The sequence below is a fragment of the Callionymus lyra genome, chromosome 15 (genome assembly GCF_982586985.1).
Source record: "Callionymus lyra chromosome 15, fCalLyr1.hap1.1, whole genome shotgun sequence".
NCBI lineage: Eukaryota > Metazoa > Chordata > Actinopteri > Syngnathiformes > Callionymidae > Callionymus > Callionymus lyra.
Window position 1 is genome coordinate 25,595,297 of NC_141832.1, and position 10,765 is coordinate 25,606,061.

At 43.4% G+C, this 10,765-nt stretch overlaps 1 pseudogene; it reads right to left on the reverse strand.

Moving 5' to 3' along the window:
• Window positions 1-1,114: 1,114 nt before the first annotated feature.
• Window positions 1,115-10,042, reverse strand: LOC148065590 (uncharacterized; annotated as a pseudogene).
• Window positions 10,043-10,765: the final 723 nt, after the last annotated feature.

Below are 10,765 nucleotides of genomic sequence, written 5' to 3' on the forward strand. Positions count from 1 at the left end.
TGATCTATTTACAGGAAGCCAGGTGCCTGAACTCCCGCCAGGCACATTTGGCCCTGTTTCTGGGGCGGTTTGACTTTACACTGACTTATCGCCCAGGAGGTAAGAACATGAAGTCTGACGCTTTGTCCCGACAGTTTTCTCCTCCCCAGGAGGGCCTTGCTATCTGAGAAATGCTTTGTTAGGGCGGCCAGTTGGGATATCAAGAGGGTAGTTCTGGAGGCTCAGGAGAGTCACCCAGGACCCAGCTCCGGACCGTCTGATCAACTCTTAGTTCCCCAACCAGTTCGAGCCCAAGTGCCTCAGTGGGGGTACAACCACAAGGTAGCCTGCCACCCTGGTGTTACTAGGTCTCTTGCTTTTCTCAGACAGATTGTGGTGGCCGAAGACCACACGCGACGTCAAGGAGTTTGTGGCTGCCTGTGCCATTTGTGCTCGTGGAAAATCATCCTGTCGCCTTCCAGCTGGTCTCCTCCAACCCTACCTGTTCTGAGTTGTCCGTGGTCTCACATCTCGGAGGAATTCATCACGTCCCTGCTGAAGTTGCCGTCCAAGTTGTCGGAGACAGCGGACCTGCTCGTTCAACATGTTTTTAGAATTCACTTCATTCCAGTTGACATCGTCTCTGATTGTGGACCTCAGTTTTCCTCCCAAGTCTAGAGAGCCTTCTGCAAGTCTCTGAGGGCAAATCCCAGCCTCTCGTCAAGCTACCATCCGCAAAGTAATGGACAGACGGAGCGGGCTAGCCAGGACCTGGAGTCCGCGCTCCGCTCTGTGTCGGTTCATCACCCCGCCTCCTGATGTCATCATATCCCCTGGGTGTAGTATGCTCACAATTCCCTGACGTCATTGGACACTGGGATGTCGCTGTTCATGGCTGCCTATGGTTATCAACCACCTCTCTTCCCCCTCTTAGCAGAGGGAAGCAGCGGTTCCCTCTACCCTACATTCCATGTCTCACTCCTGAAGCCTGTGACCTCCAGTCCTCTTAGTTCTCCAGCAGAGCCGCCACCTCCTCCACTCATCATGGACGATCACACCGCTTATAGAGTTCACAATCCTGGAGGTTCACCGCAGAGGTCAGGGCTACCAGTATCTTGTAGACTATTGTAGAGGGTTACGGCCCAGAGGACAGTCTTGGATATCCCGCTCTCTCATCATCGACCTCTCCCTCCTCCGAGACTTCAACCGGGAAGTCTCTGTTCTCCTCCGAGACTTCAACCGGGAGCTACCGGGAAGACCAGTTTAATTTATGTCTGTCTGTCTATCTAGCAAACAAACCCCGTCAAAATAGCTTGACAAATGAGCGATTAGTGATAGTATAAACACATAATTTCTCCATTGATGCACTGTAGGCCGCCCTGTATACACACCTTCTAGTGGGCGGCAGCAGTCGATGCAGCGTCTATGTCTATATGTCTATGGAACTGACAACACCAACAACCATAGACATATATACATTGACGCCGCATCGACTGTATAAAGCGCCGCCATCTTGGTACAGTGTCATCAGAGGCAGCTGCGCATTAACAACTACAGGAATGGAGAATTTTGGACCAATTTTCGGATAGTTTGGTTAGTTCAAAACGTCATACAAGTAGCTATGATACAGAGTGATTGGATAATAATAATAATATTATTAATAATAAAAAAATATTCCTTCTGATCATTTAGCAACTATGGCTAGACCTTGGATAGTTCCTGGCCATAGAAGCTGCCGTTTGAAATGAATGTTCTGAAAAACAATCCACCACAAAGTTGTTGACAAATAAGAACCTCTGAAATAAGAAGAATAAACTCAAATGGAATAGAACTTCAAGCAATAAAGACCTGAATGTTTTCTGGGTTAATTTAGTTTAATTTATATCTGTCTGTCTATATAGCAAACAAACCCTGTGAAAACAGCCTGAAAAATGAGTGATTAGTGATAGTGGCTTTATTCTATGGACATAATGCACTGTGCGATTGGCACTTTATCAAGATGGCCGCCCTGTATACACATCGCTCTAGTGGGCGGCAGCAGTCAATGCGGCGTCTATGTATATATGTCTATGCCAACAACAACCTCTAGTGGGAAAAACCAAAGATGAAAAATATCTAAAAATAAGGAAACTTAACTTAAATTTCTGTGTAACAATATCAATTAATTTACCAGTGAATGGAGTGAATATATATATATATATATATATATATATATATTGTATATATATATATATAAACGATATTGTATATCTAAAGTAAACTCGAAAAAATCACAATTGTATTGGTGACTGAAGTCTGGAATATAAATTCATAGTGAAAATGACAATTTCCTCATCACGGCAAAATAAGTTATGTCTAAAAGCCAAATATTGAGTTTCTCTTGCTGAAATTTGGATTTTGTAAACATGTTCCTGTTTTTTTATAATGCAAAAAAAAAGAAGAAGTTATCACGAGAAATATGTGTCTGTAATGAGTGCAAGAGTAAATGTTTATTCTGTTCCTCTGTCTATATTTGAAGGACCTGTTTTCATCTTCTTTGCTGCTGCCGAGGGAAGACGCTGCACCATCATGCGTCAGCTACTTCCTCTTGGCGGAAATCAAAGGGATGTGAATGTTTTCATCTCTGGCTGCTGCAGGACACACACAGAGTCTCCTCTGCAAGATATTTTTGAAATGGTGCAAACCAATTTATAGTCTTGTGTTTCAAAGCAAAATATTTACTCTTATGTAAACGTCGATGAGGGGCTCCGTCTCCTCCAGGGGGCAGTGTGGAGCATCCTCAGAGTTCATCCCTGGACCACTGCTTGTCCTTGTCCGTCATAACAGATTGTGGGATACATGAGACAGTTATATAAAAATCAGATCTATATCCAATTATTCCTGTTTCTACATGAAGGGATTTTTTTAAAATAGCAAAATGAGAACAAAAAGACAATTATGAAACATAATTAATTCATATATTATTTTTAATTAAATAAATTAAATTCCAAAATTAATTAATTAAATAATTACTAATAGTCCTAAATTAATTCTCAACGAAAGGTGGTAAGATTTTTTCATTTCCTCTCTTTAATTGACAGCTGTCACCCACGTGAACTGGGTCTGGGTTCTGGGTCCTTTATTGTTTTTGCTGTACTTGATTCCCCTGGGTATAATCATTCAGAGATTTCCTGATGTTTCTTATCACATTTTTGCTGATGACATCCAAGTCTACTGCTCTTTTGATCCAACTGAGCCCCAGAGGCTGAACAGCTTAGTCAATTGTTTGCTAGAAATCAAACAATGGTTGAGTGAAAACACTTTGCACCTAAATGTGGACAAAACTGAAACTTTGGTGATTGCTCCTGATGATAAGGTTCCAGGGTTGAGTCAGTACTTGGGTGACTTAGGTCCGTCTGTCAAACTGAGCCTGAGAAACCTGGGTGTTGTATTTGATAAAGACATGTCTCTTGTTCAACACTGCAGAAAACTGAGCAGAAACTGTTTCCTTCAACTGAGAAAAATCTCTACATTTAGGAAAATGTCATCACAACATGTTCTGGAGCTTTTAATCCATGCGTTTGTGTCTTCTCGCCTGGACTATTGCAACAGTTTGTTTTCATTTTTCAGAACTCTGCAGCGAGAATTCTGACCCTGTCAAGTAGAAGAACTCACATTTCTCCGATCCTTAAAACTCTTCACTGGCTTCCAGTTTCTTTCAGGATCAACTTTAAAATTCTGGTTGTTACTTTCAGAGCTATTCATGGTCAAGCTCCTCCTTACATCACTGATCTGATCCAGCCTTACACCCCAGCTTGGGCTCTTAGGTCTGTTGATCAGAACCTACTGATGGTTCCACGCACACGGTTCAGGACTAGAGGAGGGAAATCCTTCCAGGCTGTTACTCCTAAGCTTTGGAACGATCTTCCTCTCTCTTTGCGCTTGATGGAGTCAACTGACTGAAACATCTTAAGACGTTTTTATTTGTTCAGGCTTTTCCTTGATTTTCTGGAACTCCTGTGTTGTTCTCAGTATTGTCTTGACCTTTAAAGTATATACTTTATTGAATTTTGTTTTGTTTGTTTAAGCGCTTTGTGACCCTGGTCTGGAAAAGCGCTATATAAATACAAATTGCTTACTTACTTACTTACTTAATTAATTTAATTGACAACAACATCAATGCAGCCATTTAAAGAGTTAAGGGACATGTCAGAAAAAAATAAAGCAAACTATTGCAATAGTTTTTACACCCTTAGTTTCTTTTCAATCATTTTCTACTCACCCTCATGCTGCCAAAGGGTTGGGATTACTTTCAGGTATCTTAAAGGCTTACATATTACAGAGACAGTAAAAAGACCAGGTAAATATCATGAGCGTGTAAACAGTAGAGTATAACTCCAAAAAGGAAGGGATCACTCTGAAAATAGTCCCAACCCTTAGACAACATGAGAGTAAATGATCAGTAAATTTTAATTTTGGGTTAACTATCACTTTAAACGGCTATATGATCAAATCCTCTTCACATGAGCAACTAATAAAGTTTATAATTTTAGAATTAAGCAATTCACAATGAGCGACAGTGGTCAGAAAAAACATCCTATTTACAAGCAGAAACCTAGAGCAGAACCAGGCTCAGTGTGGATGATCTTCTTTTGACGATTTGACCGGCTGAGAGGGAGAAGAGAGACATGGGGATAGAAAGACAGGGGGAGGAGAGACAGGGAAAATAAAAAACATGTATAGAAGGGCAGTAAAGTCTATAGAGAGCCTTGGAGAAGAATCTAGGTCCGTTGACACCGTCATGGCAAGGTGAAAGACATGCAAATGTGTCTAAGGTGTTATTGACCAACTAGTATAACCACAGTTTTGTCTGAGTTCAATAAACAAACATTTTGAGTCATCCAGGACTTGATATCTGTAATACAGGACTGTAGTTGTGCTGGCTGATTACTTTCATCAGGTTTCACTAAAAAACACAACTGAGTGTCATCAGCATAACACTGAAACGTTATAGTTTTTTCTGATCAAATTGCCTAGATGAAACATAACATTTGAGCAGTGGAGGGCCGTCGGGGCCAGCAAGGCCTTCTCTGCTGGCCTAAACATAATCTGAAAATAAATTTAATTTTTTAATTATAAAAATAACTTTTTTTTTTATTGTTTATTTTCATAAATATGTATTAAATTATTCATCATAGTCTTTCCCCCTCATTTAATTTCTTTCTTGGCCATGGAAACCACACAGACTAGTGGGAGTGATATTTTGATATAATGCACTGATGTTCATTTGATGATAAACATCTTATTGACCTATAACAGTACCCGGTCAGATCCCTGTGGTGTATAAAGAACCTTAAAGTAGTTATTAAGAGGTGGATTCATTCAAACATGCACCACTGAAGGCCTTTGTGTGAAATGCACGGCCCGCCTCTGCATTTGAGAATAGGAATGGACAAAAAGCAGAAAAGGTCAACGTAGGTGGACTTAGTTTGTATTAAAGAGAGGAGAGTGACAAGAAAATAGTGATGTCTGTCTGACAGTTAGTGTTAGATTAAAATTGTTATTGTAATTGTATAAACATATATGCCATACTTAAATGAATACTAAAAGATGTTGAAGAAGTAGAAGTATAGATATTGAATACTGAAGATTTTGTATCCCAATTATTCAGGGAGCTATTTTGCCGGGAGCCTGGTACTGAGTGACTAGGCTCCTAGTATAGGTACCAATGGCAAACAGCTCCCTTATGAGCGATCAGACTTAGTATGGTCCAAAATCGACTCCATGAATTGGAATGATGGAATTAAGTTGCCCGGAGGGAAATCGGGGTGCGCACTTGGAGCCAGGCCTGGGTGCTGGGCCCGACGGCGAGTGCCTGGTGGCTAGGTGACCTGCGTAGTCTGGCCAGGTTCAACCCGAATGAACTGCTTGGACATTCCATCCATTCCATCTGCATCCCATGGGCTTACGAACTGTGGGAAACATCTCGGTCCGGTGTGCTGCCAACTGGGTGGCAGTGGAAAGTCTTGGCGTACCAGAACTGTGCTGCATCTGCTGGCTCTGGGGATGTGGAACGTCACCTCTTTGTGGGGTAAGCAGCCTGAGTTGGTGCGGGAGATGGAGCGCTACCAGTTGGATCGGATGGGACTTACCTCCACGCATAGCTTGGGCTCTGGAACCGAGCTCTTGGGTAGGGGCTGGACTCTGTCCTTCTCCGGTGTTGCTAATGTTGTCAGGCGGGTCTGGGGATACTCACTAGTCCCCCGCTGAGCGCCTGTATATTTGAGTTTGCTCCGGTGGATCAGAGGGTTGCCTCCTTACGGCTTAGGCTGAACGGAGTTATAACTCTGACTGTTGTTTGTGCATACGCACCAAACAGTAGTTTGGAGTATCCGGCCTTCTTGGGGGTCCTTGGAGGGGTCCAATACAGGGCCCCACTGTCCTTCTGGGAGACTTTAACGCACACGTGGGCAATGATGGAGAAACTTGGTGTTCAAAGCCACCATGGCTGAAGCTTCAGTTGCAAGCGGTGGTCTGTAGGTCATCTGTGCCTCAAGGGACGGTAACCCAAGGACATCTTGGTGGACACCAGATGTCAGGGAAGCCGTCCAACTGAAGAAGGAGTCTTATCGAGACCTAGTGTTTTGCTGGACTCCTGAAGCAGTTGCAAAGTACCGCCTGGCTCGAAGGGCTGCTGCTTCAGCTGTTACTTTGGCCCTTTGCCCCTGTCAGGGACTCGTCTCTAGGCCTTCTTTCTCAGGTCCTGCCAGCTGCTGCTCTTCATCTCCTCCTCAGTGTCTCTCCTCCAGCTGTTTCTAGGCCTTCCCCTCTTCCTTTTGCCCTGTGGGTTCCATGTCAGGGCCTGCTGGGTGATACTGGAGCTAGGTTTCCTAAGGGTGTGCCCTATCCAGGACCATTTCCTCTTGAGGATCTGGCTACTAACTGGGTCTTGTCCTGCTCTGTAAGGTAAAACTTTATTGATCTGATCTTTATTGAAATGTTTTTTTCCAATAGCCACAGAAAATACAGCAATTTTTCATAAAAAAGATAAATCAAAATAAAATGAGAACAAGAACAAAGAGAATTAAAGAGAAGACGATACAATCTAATTCTAAAGATAAGGATAAAGAACATAGATCAAAGAAAAATAACAAAGACAAAGGATACAAAGACTAACATAGAACAGAACATCCAGATACTTTCACTCCACTCCTGCCCCCGAACTCAGAATTGTACATGATGTATATGATTGACTGTCATCATCCATGATGGACAGTAGTTTGTTCAGTGATCTCCTCTCAGCAACTGTCACCAGTGAGTCCAGCTTCATTCCAACCACAGAGCCAGCCTTTCTGATCAGTCTGTCCAACCTGTTGACACTCCTCTTGGACACATTCCCACCCTAACACACCACAGCATAGAACAGGACACTGGCCACCACAGACTGGTAGAACATGCAGAGGAGCTTCTTGCAGATGTTGAATGATCGGAGCCTTCTCAGAAAGTACAGTCTACTCTGAACTTTCTTATATACATGGTCTGTGTTGCAGGACCAGTCCAGTTTACTGTCCAGCCACACACCGAGGTACTTATAGTTATCAACTATCTCCGTCTCGTGGCCTCTGATGGACACTGGACGTGGCTTTGTCCTGGACCTCCCGAAGTCGAAGACCAGCTCCTTGGTCTTTGAGGTGTTCAGCTGAAGTGGTTCCTCTCACTCCAGTCCACAAAGTCACGTATCAGACTCCTATAAAAAATATGGTAAATGGTGAAGAGGAGAGGGGCCAGTGCTGTCCCACAGCTCCTGGATGCAGACCTTATTCAATTCAATTTTATTTAAAGTGTCTTATCACAACAAAGTCACTTTAGAGTTGAAGTAAGACTATAGTGGAGAAAGGAAAACCAGATCCCAGCAATTCAACAATGAGCATAGGCGAAACACTGTGGAGTGTGCTGTGGCGAGGAAAAACTCCCTTTTAGAAGGCAGATACCTCGAGCGGAACCTGACTCATTGTTGACGGCCTCCTGCTATGAGCGGCTTCAGAAAAGAAGGATATACAGAGCTCGGTGTCTAGAACTCCTCCAGCATTCTAAGCCTATAGCAGCTAAGATAAACAGAAAGGCTAATTATAGGCTTTATCGAAAAGTAAGGTTTTAAGATAGTTTTAAACATAGAGAGGGTGTCTGCCATCCGGACTGAAGCTGGTTGTTCGTTCCACAGCAGAGGGGCTTGAAAACTGAAGGCCCTGGCTCCAAATCTTCATTTAGAGATTTGTGGTATAACTGCGAGTTTAAGGATTGTAAGGACCTAAAGGGTTGATAAGTTTGGATTAGATCTTTAATATATGTTAATGCTAGGCCATGTAAGGCTTTACAGGTTAAGAGAATGATTTTAAATTGTATTCTTAATTCTACAGGAAGCCAATGTAAAGAAGACAGCACAGGGGAAATGTGTTCGCGCCTCTTAGCCTTAGTCAGGACACGAGCTGCAGAGTTCTGAATGAGCTGAAGAGTTCTGAGAGACTTTTTAGAACATTTTACGAAGGTGGAAGTAGGCGGTCCGTGAGATTTGTTTTATGTGTGAGTTAAATGATAAATCCTCGTCAAAGCAGACACCCAGATTGTTTACAGTGGTGCTAGTAGCAGCAGCAAGTCCATTCTGGAAAGCTACATCATTAGTTAATGATTGTTTGAGATGTTGCGGACCAACTAGTAGAACCTCGGTTTTTTCCCGAGTTCTGTAGAAGGAATTTTTTGGTCATCCATGACTTGATATCTGTAATACAGGGCTGTAGTTGTGTTAGCTGATTTCTTTCATCTGGCTTCATTGACAAGTAGAGTTGGGTGTCATTAGCATAACGAAAGTGAAAGTTTATAGAGTGTCTTCTGACCAAGTCCCCTAGTGGGAGCATATAGATTGTGAATAGGATTAGACCAAGAACAGAACCTTGTGGGACACCATAGCTGACCTTAGTGTGTGTCAATGAGAAGTGGTCGACATGTACATAGAGCGTTCTATCCAACAGGTAAGATTTAAACCAGTTTAGAGCAGTTCCACGTATGCTATACTGGTAAAAAGGAGTCAAAATATATATCAGTTATAGTGTCAGTGTCCGGTGAAGCTGCACCGGTAGTATTAGAAAAATCTAGCAGGTCTTGAATCTTTCCTCTAAAAGTTTTTTCATTAAAATCATTGAAATCAGTGCTACTGAGATGAGTATGAACGTGGGACTAATACAGCTGTCAAGACTGTTGGACAAGAGAGATGCCCCTTCCAACGTGGGATGGATGCAGTCTCTCCTAGCCAGACCAGATTTTCCCCAGAAAGTCTTCCAGTTGTTAACAAAGCCAACACCATTTTCGGGGCACCACGTCGACAACGTGAATGATGAATAGCAACTAAACATGTCGTCATTGGCCATATTGTGAAAGGGTCCAGAGAACACTACGGAGTCCGACATTGTTTGTGCATATGCACACACCGACTGAACGTTAATCTTGGTGACCTCTGACCGGTGTAATCGGATGTCATTGCTGCCGACATGAATAATTATCTTACTGTTTTTACGTTTGCTTTAACCAGCAGCTTTAAATTTGATTCAATGTCGCCTGCTCTGGCCCCAGGAATACAGACTACTGTGGCTGGCTTCCCTAGTTTAACGTTCCGAAGTACCAAATCGCCTATAAACAGAGCTGGTTCCTCGACCGGTGACTTGTCGAGTGGGGAAAATCTGTTCGAAACGCTAAGGGGTGGGTGATGCTCCGTTGGCTTTAGCCAGGAACAATTCCTCCCACTAACAGTCACCCACCGACCCTGGTTTCCCGGCTGCTCGGGAATTGCTGGAGGAAAACTAACTGCTAAGCTATGTAGCTGTGCACTGTCTACCTGAGACTGGCTAGCTAGCGGTTTAGCTTCGACAGTGTACAACCGGCTCTCTAGTTCAATGAGTTTCACCTCCAATCTAGCTAACAAGCTACACTTTACACAACTACTGCTATCACTAAAGGAGGTCAAAGCGTAACTAAACATCTGACACACCGAGCAGGACAGAACAGAGGAGGGAGAGGGAGAAGGAGGAGACATAGCAAGAGGAAAGTTTGACAAATGCGCTCACCGGGAAGTTTTTCAAACCTGTCCTCGGGCCCACTAGGACCCAGTAGCTAGAAAACAATAATGACCCACCCCATCCCACCACCTAATCTTGAAGATTCGTCAAAGACAGGTGTTGATGAAAGTCTGTATCCTATGCTTTGTGGCTTTAGTTGTTCTCATGTCTCGGAACCATAGGAGGACTTACTTGACGTTGGATTTTGATGGCTCTACGTATACCTCTAGAGGCCCAAACCTTCCTCAGCATGATGATGACTGCCCATGCTTTACCTATCCCGGCTGTTACATCTCTGTCTGTGCCTCCTAACTGATCTACCACACTACCCAAGTACACAAAGGGTTGTGTCTCCTTCACCTCTTACCCTCCAAACATGACTGGTGTGCAGTTTGTCGTGTTGATCCTCATGAGTTCTGTCTTCTTTTTACTGATTTTGAATCCTGTACCAACCGATACTGTATCCAAGCAAGTTGTTTTATCCTGCATCTACATCTGGTTGTGTGAGAGAAGTGCCAAGTCATCAGCAAAATCTAGGTCCTGCAGCTGTGTCCACTGAATCACATTTCTCTTTCCTGTAGTAGTTTCCCTCATGATCCAGTCGATAACCAGGAGGAAGAGAAGCAGCGAGAGTAGGCAGCCCTGGCATACTCCTGTCTTCACATCAAAGCTCTCTGTTAGCTGTCCCGCATGTGTTACCC